We start from the raw sequence: 19,504 nt of genomic DNA, 5'->3' as shown, positions 1-19,504 counted from the left end.
ACACAGCATCAGAGGATTGTCAACTTGCTCTCCCCCCCCCACTCCTCTTCTAATATCTCAACGCCCATAATCAGCTTGAAGAAGCTAATGATGAGTCAGCGCCCCTATTCCCTGGGCATGGGGACTAAGGTGGTAAATGTTGGGCTGTCTCCCTAGGGAAAAGTAGTGGTTTTGTCGGAATAGAGAGGATTAGCTAGGGTTTATTGCATAGCCATAACCTATTAGTAGAAATCTGTATAATTAATATCAAGATGAAGATATAAATTCTTAAATGGCACCAATTTACTTTGTTTACAAATTTTAAGGTTTTCATTGGCATGAGCTTCTTAGTGATATAAGAGTGAGATGAATATTGTTACTCTCATAGGCATTGTACCAGTATAACACACTTAGGAATACAAAGCTTAGACCCAGTCCTTCTTTAACTTTTTTAACTGATTTGGGATGGTCAGCCTGTGAGTTAAGGGACTATAGCAAATTCATGACTTGGAGTTTATTATAAGGGTGTTCTCTATGTTTTATTTAGAAATAGCTGAGTGGAGTTAACAGGCAACAGTCCAGATTACCTTACATGGATAGCTGGTTTTCAAAACATCAGAAATCCTTAGAATTGACATGACAAACATTTCAGTATTAATGTTCATTTTCATTAGAGACCTGTCTGCTCCGGACAGCTTCCTATGTTATATTCTAAGAAGAAATTGAGCATCCTTGGAGTTACTCCAGTTGTGGTGAGACAGCCACTAGGCAAGAATTGCCACTTTCCTTCTACAGACAAATTACTGTCCAGAAAAGGACACACTTGCAGAATAGTCTACTGATTATATCTGCCTAGACAGAGTAATCAGCCCTTAATAATTCTGCAGCACTAAGGTCTGTCAGATGATCCTGGGCCAGAAGGCAGAAGAACAGATGCTCCAACGTTTTGAAGTAGAGAGAGTGTCCAGGTGTTCAGAGGTCTCTATAAATTGGCTAAGTTTTAGAAGCTATGCTTTGTGCTTCCCACAATTATAGTCAACTCAGTCATTCTGGATTTCTGATGGGGTTGAAAACTTATAGCTATTTACTTTGAGAGAAAAGATCTGAGTGTAAGGTCATCAGCTGACATTCATCCTAAAGCCAAGGAAAAAGCCAGGTTCAGAACTAAGTGTTTTAGTTAGGATAGATGACAGAGGTGCTGGTTAGTCAACAAAAGGATGGACTGGGTATTAGGACTATCTTGTACCTCACTGGTACAAATAGGCATAATTATGCTCTAATTGTATTTTGAGAGAAAAGTTTCCTTTTAACAGGAAGGGTGATGTGTAGGAGGAGCTAAGGTGGGAGGAGTACTGAGAGGAAGAAAAGGAGTAAGAAGAGAAGAAGAAGAAGGAGAGGAGAAGCTAGGTGATGAAAGAGAGATAGAGGGGGGAGACAGGGAAGCAGATGTTCATGTATCTCCACCAGTCAAAGATAGTTGATATATCTAGGTTGGGTAGTGGGTTACACCTCTGATTGAACAATACCAAACTTATAAAGCCTATGATTAACATTTCTTAAAAAAATGTATAAATGCAAAATGAAAAGGGGGCATGGGATAGGGGTTTTCTAAGGGGGGGGGAATGGGGAAACGGGATGGTATCTGAAGTGTAAATGAAAGATCTAATAAAAAAAAATAATAAAAAAAAGAGAAAAATATCGAATAACAATAAAGGGAGTTTGTGAGCTTGAAAACAGTATAATTCTCTATAAACATTAATCAACTTGTTTTGTTTGATAGGATGAATCTACTTCTTATGTTCTATGTGATATCTTTTCGAAAACTTAGGCTACTCTTTGGAAGAATGCATACAGCAGTTATTGGAGCAGAGTCTGCAGAAACAGGAGAAAAACTGAAAATGTTTTGAGTACATTCAGGGAAGTGACTGGTTGGCAAGTAGTGAGATGTCATTATTGCTAATTGTTCTTTTATTTTCCCTCATGCATGTTGGCCACATTGCTATCCCATGCCTGTCTGCTTGTGTCTGCAGAGTGCATGGTTGATGTTGCAGAACAGACGTGTAGAAAGAGTGTAGTGTGACAAGACACCAAGAGCAGACAAGTAACTGATCACAGGAAGAGTCAGTGACATGCCTGAGCAGAGAGCAGGGGAAATAGTAAGGTTAGGAGGGCAGCAACCACACAGCCTGAGACACTGTGAACAAGATGTGGAATGCCACTGTATCCTACCTCACTTGTGAAAAAAATCATTGCATGAACACTGAAGTCTCACACACATGAACTGGAATTCCATATAGCATGGAAAAAGTCAGAATTCTTCCCACCTTTCTGCTATGTTAATTGTGATTTCCACGCTGAAGCAAAATGACAACTTTGGCACAAATAGAATGAATCTCTCTCTGTCTCTCTGTCTCTCTCTGCATCTATCTATCTATCTATCTATCTATCTATCTATCTATCATCTGTCTGTCCATCCATCTATGTGCTTGTCTGTTTTTCTGTCTGTCTGTCATCTAACTATCTATCTATCCATCTATGTATTGAATGTATAGGATGCAGCTCTAGGGCCCACAAATTTTGGTTCTCTAGAAAAAAAAGAGCCTGCAAAGAATACCTATCAGGAAAAAATGCACTGGGATTGAAGAAAAACCAGAAAAAGAAAGGGTGTATGAAAACCTACAGAGGGTAATTTCAAAGTGTTAACTATAGACAACTATGGAGATAGAATAAGTTGTAGAGAAATGCATTGTTGTCACGGAGGCACAGAGCTGCCTCATTAGCATTATGGCAGAATAAACTACAACAAAAGGGATTTATTTACTAAAGATTCTTGACATTGACACTTCTTTCTGTCTGGTGTGTGTGTGTGTGTGTGTGTGTGTGTATGTGTGTTTGTGTTCATGAATACTTGTTGACCTTGCATTGTAAGTGAGACCAATTTCATACTTGGAAATGAAATTAGTTTCTTTTTAAGTTTGGCAATTTCATACTAGAGAACATTGTATTTACACTGCATCCTTCCCTCTCCTTCCTATAATTCTTTCTGTCTCCCCCCCCCACTCTAATTAATGGCCTCTTTTTCTTTAGTTATTGTCTAGGCACACACATGCACACAAATACAACCTATTGATTCTGAGTAGTGTTGCGTCTGTGTGTGCATATTTAGAGCTGATTGTTTAGAACAGAAGGCTCATCCCTGAAGACAACCTATTCTTTCTCTCAGCAGCCATTGACTGCCTTAAGCTTTTCATCTTAGGGTAGGATCTTGTGAAAATTTTCTTCGTTCATGTTGGCATGTTGACTAGAGTGGTATTTGCATATTTCTTTAAACATCTAACATGAATATTGGCAGATTGATGGGTAAAAATGTAGACATGGCCCCTACTTTCATGCTTGCTAATGGGGAAGAAAGATGAAAACAAAACAAAACAAAACACCAAAACCCAAAAAACAAACAAACAACCACAAACAGTAATTACAAAGTCAAGGAATAGCCTTGACTTATTATCAAAAGAATAAAAATTGCTATTTTATTTGAGGGATAAATAAATATATAAAGTGAGAAAATGAAAAAGTTATGAGAAAATTTGAGATAACTAGGGTCCACTTACACAGGGATGTGTGGACTGTATGGGAGTCTATATTAGTTACTTTTGTCATTGCTATTACAAACTATCTGGCAAGGGGCTGGAGAGATGGCTGATGGGTAAAGCATCGCATGTATAAGTGTGAGGACATGGGTTCAGAGTCCCCGAACCCACATAAAACTGGAGGTGAGTATGTCTGTAATCAGCAAGATGGAAGGCAAATTCAGGAGAATGCTTGGAAGCTTGCAGGTCAGCTAGTTTGAATACAAAGCATCAAAGAACAGGAGATCTTTCCATCCTGTCTCAAACAAGGTAGAAATTGAGGGCCAAACCAGATGTTATCCTCTAACATCCACAAAAGAGTCATGGCACTTGAATGCCCATTGACACACATAAACATGCCTACTATCTGTCTGCCTGTTTGTCTATCTCCTCTACACAGCTACACACCTCACCTACAAAAACAAAAACAAAACAGAACTTGGTAAAATAACTTAAGAAAGAAAATTTTTGTGTGTGTGTGTGTGTGTGTGTGTGTGTGTGTTTTTGTCTCACAGTTTGAGTAGTCCAGCTCCTCACAGATGGGGAGGAATGGCCCAGGGGAGCCTGAGGCAAGCTGGATGAGTTGTGTCAGCAGCCAGGAAGCAGAGAGATGAATGCTGACCCTCAGCTGGCTTTCTTCTGTTTCCCTTCAGTCTCAAACCCCAGCCCATACTGAGTTGCATCATATACTCAGGGCCTGTCATATCCTCAGTTAATCCTCTCTGGCTTCACTGCACTCCCCCCCCCCCCCCCAAAGGCACATCTCACTAATCTGTTATCCTGGAGGCTTCTTAATCTATTCGACAGTTGAAATTGATCATCACAGAAGAAAATTAAAATTTATCCCAATATGCAATGAGAAGTCTTTAAGTGTTTACATACGCTTAAAGGCGATGGCATTATTTGATTTTTGCTATGAAGAGCAAATGAGAATTAAGGAAGTGGAGATTGTCACCACTCTAGAGGTGGGACCTGGGAGAATAGAGCTGATAAGTGAGGGGGAATAAGCCTCATGTAATAGCCAGCTTTCATCAGAGCATTGGACAATTTATACTCTGAGGTTAAAAGGAATCACATGAGTCAAGTGTACAATCCCAAGGGCAAGTCATATGTGGTGGACAAGCCACACATGGCGCATGGTAAAAACATGTTTTTCCATAAATGCATATAAAAATAATGATAGCTAGTTGCAATGAATAATCTGAAGTAAACTCATTTTTATCTGCTACACCTCGGAGGGACATGAGAGTAGAATCCAAGAACAATTCTGTTTTTGAGGAAACTGAGCTCACAAGACTGCTACTTTGTTTTCTCACAGTGAAGACCCCCATACTCGGGAGACCCTTCCTCAAGCCTCCGGAATCGCGACCACCCAAAGATCACAAGAAACCATACCTGGATGCAATCAGCAGAGGTTTATTAGGGAAAGAGCTGGCAGCCAGCGGTCTGACCAGGTACTCGCGCTGGAGTCAAGGTCCGACCCCCTCGGCCAGTCCTTGGAGGGTTTTAAAGGGAAAAACCACAAACCAGGGGAGTGGGATGGGGTTGTTAAAGATACAAAACATGAAAACAGTGGAACAATTCAGAGGTATTCACTCTAAATGATTAGTGTCATGTGGAAATCGCCCTGCATTCTTCTCAAAAATGTGGTTTTTACCATGCCATTGTGCCCTATCCGGCCATTTCAGATTGCTATCTTTACTTTTTCCGGCTATAGGGCTAGGGCCCCACCTAGGTGGTAGCATCTTTATCTGTAATCAGGAATGCCTTCCTGCCTTGGGCGAGGCTTGAGGAATGTAATCCAGCAAGTGTCCTTCACCTGGAATGTGAAGGCCTGAAATCTTATTTTCAGTTCTGTAAGGCAAAAAATCTACACATATTTCATAAAATGGCCTTTATAATTTTTCACTCTACATTCCTCACTTTTTCCGATTTGGCTATGTTTTTAATCATAAAAACTCAATTATTAATAAGTCTATTCTCACCCCACTTTTTCCGATTAGGATCTTTAGAAAAGTTTAAACTCCAGTGTCATCATAATTACCATTTTCTTGACCCAAAGTCTTATATTGGTGGCGCAACACCAAAAGCTGAATAGCATTTAACCTTTCTCTAACAAAAGTTACTAATCTATTTTAAATGTAGGGGCCTATGGTTAAGAGCAAAAGTAAAATCACAAGGGGTCCAGCAAGGGAGGATTGAACCAACTCTCGAATCAACGTTGCTGTGCATCTCTATCTTGTCTCTGGTCTACCTTTTTTCTGAATTTACTCTCTGGTCACTCTTGAATGGTCTACATAATAGTAACATTTTTTCTTAGAGCAGCACACAGACTTTCTCCTTTAAGAAACAGCAAGTCTAGTAACAACTTAACTTTGTTACTGACTGTTCTAGGGCTCTCAAATCCACATCAGTGGCAGCTCTCAGCTGATGAAAATAATGAGGTGTCTGTATCAATGTAGTTACACCTGTCTCTATACCTATGGCCACTCCTAGTCACAATGAACAGCTAGAGTCAAGGAAAATAGGCTCTCTGCAGAATCATCTAGGGTGTATCTCAAACTCATTTCAAGAGTACCTGCGGGATCTAGCTGGACAAGTACACAATAATCTTTGTTTTCATCAAAGATAGCAGTGGAAACACATGGTGTTAACCCGGAGCTGTAAGTCTACCATTTATCAATTTTAGGCACTAGGTATCTGTTAGCAGGGGTTCTTGGGCTCTATTCTATTGACTAGGGGTTTCAAAACATTTCCTTTTCTTTGTAGCACACTTTCAAAGTTGTCTTCTGACTTTTCCACATTTTGTGGCACATAGCTGTCTACATATACATAAAATCACATATATAATAAAGAGAAATTGCAAAAGGAACAAATCTATATAACTCTAGATTCACATTTCAACTTCAATCTTGTAATCACAAGCTGTCATTTAACCTTGGGTGTACACACACTAAGTCCCACCCTCCAAGGCAGCATTTTCCCTGTGCCTCTGGGGTGGTCTCAGGAGTCAAGGCCTGCTGCTTCTTTAGCCTTGTAGAATAGCAGAAGACCTGGAGCCAAAGAGTAGGGGGTTGTTCAGGCATCTGGATCTTCTCCAGTTGACATCAGTCACAGGTGGTGATGGTGAACTTCAAGGAGGTCGGATGGTCCACAGCACCAGGAACAGTCTTTTAGTAGCCTGAAAAATCATTTCTCACACAAAATGGGCATTCTGGGTATGGAGCAAGAACAAGGGACACTCTAGCCAGCGCCAGTTCCCAAGGGTAGTTTAATTTTAGGGTCCTGTATATTCTCTCTACCTGTCCTGAGCTTCGGAGACAATATAAACAGTGGAGCTTCTAATATCTCTGACAATTCCTGACTTACCTTAAAACTGCTATCTGATCTAATTACCTAGGACACTTGAAACCTCGAGAAGGTCCCTATTCTAGGCTGTTTTCTCCTAGGTATTTCTTATCTATTCTAAGTCTTATTATTTCTCTGGCTTAGAACCTAAGGTCCCTTATACGCTTTAAGTCTCTTAGCTGCTTGGTTGCACTCATATCTTAAGAGTCCATCTGTGTATTTAGCCTGGTAAATCCTTTGCTTTCTGGGGAGTATAGTTCTCTCTTCTTGTGTGCGCCATTGTCTATTTTAGGCCCCAAACCTGGGAGGGCTCCTGTATCAAGCCACTTGATCTGTCCGGTTGTTGCCTCAGGCTGGAGTCTCCTCCCTTTTTGGTATCCTGGGCAACAAATATTTACAGCTTCCGGTTTCATCAGGGTTTCCTCTCTTGGCATATAGCCTTGCAGGCATGGACTGTGGCAAAAGCATACCTGTTGTCCATGCAGATGTTGGCTTTCTTGTCAGCCCCAAGTTCCAAGGTTGTTCTCTGCACCGATGATCTCAGGGGTGGGGAGTCAGTCCAGATGGCATGTGTCCACCACAGTAGTGCTGGCTTGCCTCTGACCAGCATGGAGGAAAGTGCTCCCGTCTGTAAAGCACGTTACCTCGGCTCCCGGATGGAGTCAGTAGGAGGAGCCTTTCCTCTACCCGTGAGTTCTTGTCAGTTAGTTGCAGCCTGTCTGGACCCCAATCCTGGGGAGTAAGTCTCAACCCGACAGAGGGTAGGAACAGTCTAGGATGACCATAAATGAATGGGATACCCAGCCCATCTCTTAGTCCACCATTTTCGGGTAGTCCATAAATATATTTTGGCCCATTGGCCTGGAGGAGGACCCTGTCTATCTTAATCACTGTCTTCACACAGAGCTAATATCTTCACCATCTGGGATGTTTTTCAAGGCCTGGGATTTCTTGGCCCTGGCTTCTATTTGTTAGGCCCCTCTTGGACCCTGAAGCTGGCTCCTTTACTTGCGATGCACACACTGGTCTTTTTCAAAGAGTTTTATCTCTCTTTGATTGGAGTCCCTTTTTTCTGCTTTCTGTAAATTCTTTCCTGTCACCTTTCTCTTTCTTCACCTCTCTCTAGTCTCCTCTATTCCTCTCTATTCCTGTGGACTCACAGCAACTGATCTCTATTCTTCTTCTCTACTCTTTTCTTCTAGACTTACACTAAACCTTCTCTATTCCTCTTCTCTATTCCTTTCTTTTAAATCTTCTCTCACTTGCTATTACCATCAATCATTTTAATATGTAGTATACTTCCTAAATCTTTCAATGACTTATCTTGTAGTCTCTGTAGCCTCTGGAGCCTTGTCTACACTGACAGAATGTCTCTATGAGCTAGTCTAGAAAGGCTGTGGGTAACTTATCTGATCTCTGCTTAACCTCATGTGTCCTGATCAAACTTAGTGGGGTCTCATATAATCTTCTCTCTCAAGACCTATCAGCGGAATCTGGCGTGGGCCTCTGGGTGTCCCTTACCTTCTGTCACATGGAGGTCTCAGTCAAATCTGCTCCAAATTGACCTGCTGCTGACCACGGCCTGATCAATTGACGGGGTCCCCAATCTGAAGACCAGAACCTGCAAAGGTCTTGTGAAAGCAAAGCTTTTACCTTATTTATTGCTTTGAACTCTGTGTAGACTGATGCATTTGTGAGGCTGCATGACTGCTGTTCACATCACACTAGAAACCACAACCTAATTCAGTCTGTAAACCTTGTCCACAGGTGTAATGTGAGCTCACCTCTGAAGCTCTAAGAAAGAAACCAAATCAGAATGAATAGCCTTATCTATAGCATTTCACAGCAAGGATTATTAAGATGTTGAAGGTTCATACAGTTATTAACAATTTTTAAAAGGCAACTTGAGTTACATTTGACACTTATTTGAATTTAACTTTTAACAAAATAGAAACTTTGGTCATAGTTCTATAAAAACCTTTTGAAGAGTTATTTCTGATTACAACAAGAACAATAAAGTAAACATTCTTATGTCTAACATAAGAGCACAAGTCTTCACCACTTCTTTAATTTTATCTTGTCAGAACTCTCATCTTTGAACCAAATCTTAATGAAAATCTCATACAAATAATGAAATTGTCTCAAACAGTAATGGCTAAAAAATTTATCAAAACTGAAGGAGATATATATATATATATATATATATTCCTGACTCATATATATATATTCCTGACTCATATATATATATTTCTGACTCAGGGCAGCCTATAACTTTTAAGCTGTAATTTTAGAAAAAAGCACTCCTTTACTTATAAAACTGGGAAAAATCATTATCAACTTCCTTATTACAGAAGCTAAAAAAACTGCTGGCCCCCTTTTTTTTTCTACTTTCTGCTGGTGTCCTTCTCCTAGCCACAGAGCAGGGCGAATTATCAGTTTTTCTTGTGTAAATCAAGACTGCCTCACAAGTAAGTTTTAAACTAAATTAAGTAAGCAGTTTTAACCAGTTCTTGTCTCTCTTTTTTTTTTTTTTAAAAAAAAAATAATAATAATTAACTCTCAGGTGAACAATCTTGCTGCGGCTGTTTGTCTAGCTGTCCTGGCTCCACTGCCAGGTTTTTTTCTTTTTTCTTTTATCACCTGGGTTCTCATCTATCTTCATAGGCGGCAGGTGGAAAACCGCCATTTGTTGCACTAGTGACCTCAAGGTACCCAGTACAGCCAGGAATACCAAACTAGGTAGCTGTTGCACGCTGTTGCTGTGCTGGGGAACCACGAGTTGTCGCCCGCCAAGTGCGGGCTGGGTGAGCGGGCTGGGTGAGGGCACCCTCCATGTGCTGTTACCTGAAGCATACCCTACATGCGGTAGGCGGGCTGTAGGAACACGAACCGCGAGCACGAACTGAGGTAGCTGCCCCTTATTAAAGGACCTGCCCGCCTTTCTGCAGTTGTATTCTTGTACCGGCGGCTTCATTTCTCTCTCTGCCGGCAATCATGTTACCTATTTTTAACTCAAGATGTTTAACACAGTAGATTAACAGCTAACACACAGATGATTTGCCAAGAAAAGACACACACATATAAAAAAACAACACAAACAGCTCACCCCTCTCACGGGTAGTACATAAAACACAGATAGCTCACCCCTGCCACGGGTGGCACAAATAACACTTAACTACATTTGGTCACGACCCCAGATGGAGAAGGATTCCACGTCTTCTCCCAAGTAGGAGCGCTCAGTCTCTTGAAACCTGACAGTCAGATCCCCTGACCTTCTGGAAGTCCTCTCGCCTTCCAAGTAAGACTCCAATAACCAGACAACGCGGTCAGTCTTCACAGATTCAGATTTAACAGATTCAGACAACTTGGTCAGCCTATGCTGGACCAAGTCTAACAGATTTCTAACATACCAGCAATGAACAACCCAAAAATAGACACACTGCCATGAGAGCACAACTACCACGGTGGCCATTTCTGACCTTTTCTCTCTAGTTTTCATTGTTAACACACAAAAAGACTAACAAAAAAACCCGTCTCAATCGCCAGTGCCAGCCAAGAGGGATTCCACATCCTCTCCGGCACCTAGATGCAAACCTGTGCCAGCCTAGAGGGATTCCACGTCCTCCCCGGCACCTAGATGAACCCCCAAACGTCTCTGGGGGTGCAGCAGCTAGTGACTCTCCAGCACGTCTGCTAATCACTCATTTGTCCCCTCTCGAAACAAATGGTTTACTGCCCCTCACGAGACAGAAACAGCTGCCAGTCTAAACCGAAGTGCACTTTTCAGAAACCAAATAATTCAGACAGACGGGCACAAACAACTTAGAAACCAAATAACTTAAACAACCCTAGACAAAACAGCACACGATTTAGGCAACCCTAGCACACGAGAAATCAGACGATTTAGGCAAACCCGCACATGAAAAACCAGAAATCAGTACATGAAAAACCAGGCAATTTATACAAAAGGTCACACAACAACCAGACAGAAAAAAACCGCGGTGTCCCTTTACCTCCCAGCGTGGTTCTTGGATTAAGGTGGTCGCATATCCCGGACGAGCCCCCAAATGAAGACCCCCATACTCGGGAGACCCTTCCTCAAGCCTCCGGAATCGCGACCACCCAAAGATCACAAGAAACCATACCTGGATGCAATCAGCAGAGGTTTATTAGGGAAAGAGCTGGCAGCCAGCGGTCTGACCAGGTACTCGCGCTGGAGTCAAGGTCCGACCCCCTCGGCCAGTCCTTGGAGGGTTTTAAAGGGAAAAACCACAAACCAGGGGAGTGGGATGGGGTTGTTAAAGATACAAAACATGAAAACAGTGGAACAATTCAGAGGTATTCACTCTAAATGATTAGTGTCATGTGGAAATCGCCCTGCATTCTTCTCAAAAATGTGGTTTTTACCATGCCATTGTGCCCTATCCGGCCATTTCAGATTGCTATCTTTACTTTTTCCGGCTATAGGGCTAGGGCCCCACCTAGGTGGTAGCATCTTTATCTGTAATCAGGAATGCCTTCCTGCCTTGGGCGAGGCTTGAGGAATGTAATCCAGCAAGTGTCCTTCACCTGGAATGTGAAGGCCTGAAATCTTATTTTCAGTTCTGTAAGGCAAAAAATCTACACATATTTCATAAAATGGCCTTTATAATTTTTCACTCTACAACAGCAACTCAGAATTTTCCATTTTTCAGTGTTCTGACTGGAGACCACAGATATAGTTAACTTAATTAAGACTTTATATTGGATAGTATACAAAATAACATTTGTTTAGTGCTTTCTATGAGGTAAATAATACTTTTTGTACACAATCAATTGAATAAGTGTTATCACCAATGATGTAGATGCTATTATTTTTCTTATTGTTCTTAAAAAATCCTTTCTATTGATTCTTTATAAATTTTACATCATACACCCCAATCTCACCCATTTCTCCCTCCCTTCATATCTGCCCTCAGCAGCAACCTCCCCCATAAAAATTAAACAAACAAACAAAAAAAGAAATCTTGCTATGGAAACTGCAGTGTATCTTTGCCCAAACAGCTTTACCTGCAAATGTTCATTGCAATAGTCATTGGTCTGGCTTATGGCCTGTATCTTCTGCTACACTAGCAACACTAGATTCTCTCTGGGACTCCTCTCAGATATCTTGTTATTGCCTTGTGTCATGGAGATTCTGCAGCTTTGATTCTGCAGGACCAGCCCCTTCATGGGCTCCATCAGTTCATACATATGGTAGAAGTTGGTGTGGGCCAACTCAAAGCTCTTGATCTAAACCTGGGTGGTAGCTGAGTTGGTCAGCCCACCTACTGTTTTGCACCTGTACCACCAGGGCCAGCTTTCCTGCTTTGCCCAGGTAGTGTGGGACCAGGTCTCTTGCCTGAAAGAACTGGCAAAAGATGGGACCAACTTTCCCACACTCACACCATCTGGGACAGTTCTCCTGTACCTATGCCAGCAGAACCACCTCTTCAGCACTATCCTGGAGAAGGCTAGGGCCAGCTCACCCACCCAAGATCATGCCCTGGGGGCCAGCTTACCTGTGTCCATGCCACCAGGGCCAGTTCTACTGTGCTGCCCAGGTGAGGTATTGGCCTACTCTCTGGAGTCCAGTGATGAGTGGCTTTTTGACATCACCATGGCCTCAGGTAGCATTTCATACCAGGGATGTCTGCATGGCCTTTGGTAGTAACATGAATCACAGACATTAACACAGACTCTTGCTGATATAGATAGGCTCTCCATGATATGGCTCTCCATGGTAGCATGTACAGGACATCACTATGGCCTCAGGTTGCAGCACAGGCAACCTATATCACACTGTTCCTCACCACACTTTTGTCTCCAGTTCCCCTCTCTTCATGATGTACAAATCTTTCTGCTTCTCTTTGTCTCCCATCTCTCCACCACATACTTGCTCATCATAGTGGCTCCCACCCTGTCTGTATGGTGGCAAGTGGGGGCTTCTCCTTATTATTCTTATAAACAACAAGTAAAAGAAAAAATATAGAGAAAATATAGACTAAATTTATTTTTGGATCTATCTATCTATCTATCTATCTATCATCTATCATCTCTCTATCTTTACTAGAACAGAGGTAGAATTTAATTTAATAAGAGAGGATAGAGAACTTGGGTATAAGTATAGATAAGTTTGTTGACTTAGTAGAAGTTATGAGTTTTCTCTGATGGTGTCAGTTTTTTCAATATTTATCAATTGTAGGAGAAAGAATAAAGAAGTGTAGGGTAAAAAGTGAGTATTAGGAAGGCCAGCAAGTAGCATAGTGGGAAAAGGCTCCTGCTCCCATGATGTAAATCTCAGCTTGAGCTCAAAAGGCTGAGGACCAGGAGCCCCAGTTTCCTGTTTTGGACTTGGGTTGAATGATATCCATCCATATTGATGATGGTCATCTTTACACAGTCTGCCAATTCAATGTTACCTTCAGAGACACACCCAAAAATGTTTTACCAGCTGTTTAGGAATCCCTTACCTTAATCCTTCATCTATATTCTTTAAATAAAACTTGTTTGTTCACCAAGCTAGATTTGGTGATGTTCATACTTTCTTCTCTGAAATGGGCTCCTTATTTGGAGTGAGTAGACATGTATCTTTTGTCTACTCTAGAAGAAGTCTGCCACACAACTGTCTTCCGAAACAATGCTATTATTTGAGATAGAATTCTTAACAACCTTCCCAACCCCAGTCCAAAAAAAAAAAAAAAAAAAAAAAAAGAAAAGAAAAGAAAAGAAAAAAACCCTTGGCTTTTAACAACAGGAGGCTGATACAAAAGGTTAGAAATTATTTAAGTAGATCTGTGTCTGCTTTCACTTCTTGCCTCTAATCTTGTGTATTATGCTCTTTGAATGTCTAGTATCATATGAAAATAAATGCTTAAAGTGTTATAGTCTAAAGCAGTGTTTCTCTACCTGTAAGGTGTGGCCCCTTTGGGGATTGAATGACACTTTCACAGGGGTTACATATCAGATATTCTACATTTCAAATATTTACATTACTAAACACAATGGTAGCAAAATGATAGGTATGAAGTAAAAATGACAATTCTTTTACAGTTGGGGATCACCACAAGATGAGGAACTGTATTAAGGCTCACAGCCTAGAAGGTTGAGAACCACTGTGAAGGTCAGCATTCACGATTCTGCAAGATATGGCCTCTGATTTGGCATTTCGGTTGAGCTTTCTTCTAATAGTATGCAATTGACTATTAGAGTCATCTGCCAACTCCTGCATCTCCTTTGTTGTGGTTCTTTTGGCAATGAGGCAATATTATGTAAGATGTTGGTCAGTGGGCCAATATTCTCTAAGCCTCAGACCTGCAAACAGAAGGGTCAAACTCATATATGGAACATTTGCATACTATTCACAAGATGAATTGCCCCAATGTGGGAACGATCTAATGCAATCAGTACCCAGTGACTGGCAGATAGGTCTTTATTTTTGTGAAATAAGCCACTATAACATTTGATGGATTAAAATAAATTAATAATTAAAATGATCAATTCTTTGTTTATAGATTGTGGATAGAATCAGGGAGCTTGCCTTCATTAAACATAGCACCAGATGGGGTGGGTCTGGAATAGAGGCTTTCCTTCTGTGAAGATGACTTCTCACATGTCCATTTCAGGGTATGTTAGCTTCTGTTTCTCTGCACAGATAATTTGTTCTTTAGTGAATCTCTATATGACTTGATCAATTACCTCAAAGCATTATTGTTCCAAGGTAGCCTGACCTCTAAAGCATGGCTGGCTCCTCTCATGTGATACTAAATACAGCAGCTCAAGAAGCTCAGAGGGTTTGTGCAGGCCTTCTGACTTAGCCTTTGAAGTTCCAAGCTGGTAAATTAGGCTACTGGAATCCATCCCAGATACAAGGGGAGACACATTCCACTTGTTGATTGGAAAAACCACTGACAGTCTCATTGAGAGCCTTCTAATAGCGGCCCATCATTGAATGATACTGTTTATAGATTTGACATTTGGCAAAAGAAAGGATCTAGATTAAAGTAGGAAAATCAGATTTTGTAATTTGGGGGGGGGGATCTATTTTCTTGGATGTTTTCAGCCACACACTTTAATACTGTGTCTGTTTTGTCTGTTGCAGACAGAGAAAGACAAATGACAAAAGCTTACCAATGCCAGCTTGACTAGAGACTTCTTTTTGTGGTATGTATTCTCTGGTAGGAACCATATGCATGGATACTTGAGACATTAAGACCCATGTCCATATGTAGATTCACATGCTTCCATAATAGATTCTTTTTGGCTCTAAACTTCCAATCTTCCTCCACTCAGGAACCTGACCATGTATGCTTATCCTAGATTTCATAGCATGTGGCTCTGTTTCTTGAATCCCATTATTAGAAGTCACTCCTGCATTGCAGGTACTGTTATGTGAGAGCACAGAACGAACAGTAGGAAAAGAGTAAGATCATGTTTCTCATGATGGTGAACACACACACACACACACACACACACACACACACACACACACACACCAATATACCAAATTGTGCTTGAAGTAACTGTTATAGTTACTTCCATCTAAACCTTCATGGGACCCTATATATAAACTGTAACTCAAAGCAGAAAGCCCTTCATGTGCCTTGGTTAATGCATGGAAGCAGCATCCTAGGTATAGAACAGGCTGCCTCTACTGCTCAGATAAGTCAAGTACATTGCATTCCTTTTGGGTGGGAGATATAGAGTATGGTAATTAATACTTTACACATGATGTTCTAGCTCACCAGTTCTCTAAACTGAAAAGAAAAATAATTTTAGTTTTCGAGACAGGCTTTTGCTCTGTGTCCCAGCCCTACATGTGTATCCCAGGCTGCCTTTACACCCTCAATCTGCCCATCTTAGTCTTTTGAGTGCTCTGGTTTACAGGTGTACACCACCATGCCCGGTTCAATGTCTAGAAAATAAAATGATATGACAGGTTTTATTATCTCCCTTCTGATGGTTTGAGGAATGGTCATGTGATCAACGTAAGTGGATATTTGGTCAATATCTACTGCTGGGCATTTCTAGGCAAATGGGAACCCCTTGCTTGTTTCTTTTCCATCCTAGTAGGGAACAGATTTATTTGGTAGACCAGTTGTCCAGCTAACATTTATGGAGCATTGCTTCCTACTGATAAAGCATTGCTTCATGTGTTCATGAGTCTGATGTGGAACCTTGTTTACTGCACACATCAGTTTGCCTATTTTGGGTCCAGGACAATAATTCTCAAATTTCTCTAAAAATTATTTTGCTCCTCGATACACAGTAAGATATATTTTTGTCACATTATTTGTATATTTATTTTTGTCAAAAACATTTTTTGTTGTATTATTTCATAAACTCTTTGGTATGAGTTTTTAAAATTTCATAGAATGAAGTCATGTTGAGACTTTTCAGATTCAACTTTATAGATTTTTCACTATTGAACACAAAAATGTTGAATAGAGAATATGAGAATATGACTAAATGAAAGTGAAAATGTTTATTATTGTTGTTGTTATTGAGACAGGGTCCCAAGTAGCCCAGACTAGCCTGGAACTCACTCTGTAGTTTAGTGTGACTTGAATTCTTGGTTCGTGTTTGTACTGCCAAGTGCTGGGATTACAAGCATTCACCTCTACGCCTGGCTTAAAAGAAGAAAAAAAAAAAGATGAAGTTTGATTTAGAAACAGTGAAAGATATTGATAAGAATAAATAGTAAGAAAATATTAGCAGTAGATATTCACACATGTATTCCTAGTTTGCTCAGAAGGTTCTATTCTTTAATTCTTTTACTAGTGAATGGGCTTTTGAATTTTGCTCATAATTTTTTTTTCCCGAGTAATAAACATTTTCTTCATTAAGGACACTGTAACTCACTCTATTTTACTGAGTTAAATCTTTGTACTGATACATGATGTCAACTTTGTTTTTCAGGGATAAAACCTACTTGAGCATGACACACAGAAAATACAAAGCTGGAGGTAAGCTTGGTGAGCAGATGTAAGAACCTGAGTTCAAATACCCAGAATCCACCTGGGTACCGTTCTGGTGTCATGATAGCATATGTCTGTGATCTCATTGCTCCTATGTGAGATTCAACATCAGAAGAATTCCTGGAAGCCTCTCTTTTTATCTTTTTCTTGCTCTTCTTCCTCCCATCCCCTCAATCTCTCTCCCAGATCTTAGGTTTATCACATGTTAGTAAGCACTATTCTCTGACACTGAGGCATGCCTACAGCCTCACACTCTGCTTCTTCTATAATAAAAACTCATTACAAGAAGATGAAATCTAAACAGCCATAATATGTGCCAAGTTATTTTTTATTTACATTCCCTTTTCCAGAAGTCATCTGGAGCAAGTACTATTATTTAAATTTTTTGTCCTCGTGGCATATATTTTTATAATTTAGTGACTTCATTTTCTCTTAAAAACTGTACAGCATGATTGACATTTTCTTTTTAAAGACTAAATGAACCATAAAACCCAACCTTTTCTTGCTTTGGTTCAATTGACTCAGAGATCACCATGGAATTTAAAACTCTATGTAACATGAGAAGTTGGAGAAATTTGAATAAAAGCACTGCTTCTAGTGTTCTGTAGTCATTCATGTCTTGGTGTATGGTAAGCTTGGCATACGTTTTCAAATCTTAATGGGAATAATACAGGACTCTGACAGAAACCATTAGCATGCTATGCCTCAATCTAAAATTCTTAAAAATGGAGGTTCCTCGTGGCTGAGTCTTCTTTTGTGAGGTCCCAGCTGCTGACTCTTCTTACTCCATGCCTGCTTTCATGCTGCCAGTCTCCCTGCCTCCATGGTCATGGGCTCTAACCCCCTGAAACTAAAATCTCCTTCACCATTGTTTAAGACACAGCTCAGAGACTCAAAGAGACAAAAATGTGAATCGAGAGGCAAACAGTGCAACAGATAGAATGGTAGGCTGTAATAAATCATTAAGAAGGAGAAAGAGAAAAAGTCAATTTATAAAAATGTCAACAACTCCCTTCCCCTCTAAGTGGAGGCACATCTATGGGAACAAACCGGAGAGTGGCAGGAATTTCAGTCCTGGGGATTTTAGAAATAGTTTGAGAGAGTACGATGAAGACATTTTACTACAGCAGTTTCAGGATTTTTGCTGGCTCAAATTCTCAAAGAATCACCCTGTGCCATCTGAAGAACCCAGTAAGATGCAGGTGAGTATTCCCTGATCTCTTTAGTGCTCCCTTACTACTTGTTCTTCATTGGTACTCATTACTGGTACTCAGCAAGTAAGATGCTGCTGTCCAGAGAAGCCTGTGTGTATTCTTGAGGAAGAGATGCTAGCTAATGAGAGCTCTGCTCTGCTAGGTAGCAGCCATACTTTCCAGCTGTTGGTGATGCTGCTCTTTGGATAGGGTCATTTGGTGACACCTTCAACAAGCACAACTATGAAGCAAATGGCTTGATATGAAGAGGACCTGACTTCTATAAAGGAAATGATGAAACAGCAGAGGAAGTTGATAGGAACAGAAAGGAAGCTGTCAGCAGTTTGATTTGAGAATAATATAATTGTGGTCTCAAGTTTCTGAGGTCACAAACAGTCCAGGAGAGAAAATCCCTTCTCCATTCTTCCTCTTTTAAAGAAGGACAAAGGAAAAAAAAATCACTTGAGGATATTACTTCATCATTTATGTGTTAGTTTAGAGGTTGGGCTGGGGGAACTCACTGATCATTTACTGTAGCTATGTTGAAAAAGCAATTCTAAACAGCATTGCTGACTCTAAAACCATTAGAATTTCTAGGCTAAACAATTCTGAGTGTTTCAGGATGTCTCTCTCTGGTGGAAAATTGAAAACAAGTGTGGCATTTTTCTGTGGGAAAAGATGGTAAGTAAATATGGGACTCATACAGGTTATTATTTTTTCCCTACAAGTAGAAGGAAACTTGTTTGGTGTTCCTTTGTTAATACAAAAGTGTTGCCAGGCTCCATGGTAAGATGAAGACGATTTCCTTCACACCTCTGTGAGTGTGAAGAGTCCAGGCAACAACAGGCCTGGAGATGTAGCTTCCCTATTGTTGGCAAAGGGCTTGCCTCTTGTGCACAAAATTCTAGGTTTGATCCCCAGCACCATCATAAATTGGGCATAATCTCAGCATTTTTGAGGGAGAGGCAGGGGGATCATAGTTTCCAGCTTATCCTTTGTTGCATCCAGAGGTTGAGGGTAGTGTGGGATATTTGAGACCTAGTATCGAAGAGCAAAACTGTTCAGTCAGCACAAAGCAAACAGTTGGTATTTCATTCTATGAGTAATGATTCTGAGCATTTAAAAAATGTTTGGAGTGAGGGGAAAGTGTAGTTGGGATGTATTGTATGAGAGGAGAATCTATTTTCAATAAAAATAAAAACTAAAAATGTATTTGGTGGTCATTTTAATCTATTTAAAAAATATGTGTGTGTCTATTTTAAGTAAGATACTATTACTTTTGTTTTTTGCTATGTAAGAAGCAGAGGCATTCCTCCATTTGGTAGCAAAAGAGAGAACTGGAGAAGCTGAGAGCATTAGA

The sequence above is a fragment of the Arvicanthis niloticus genome, chromosome 12 (assembly GCF_011762505.2).
Source record: "Arvicanthis niloticus isolate mArvNil1 chromosome 12, mArvNil1.pat.X, whole genome shotgun sequence".
Taxonomy (NCBI): Eukaryota; Metazoa; Chordata; class Mammalia; order Rodentia; family Muridae; genus Arvicanthis; species Arvicanthis niloticus.
This window is presented reverse-complemented; position numbering follows the sequence as displayed.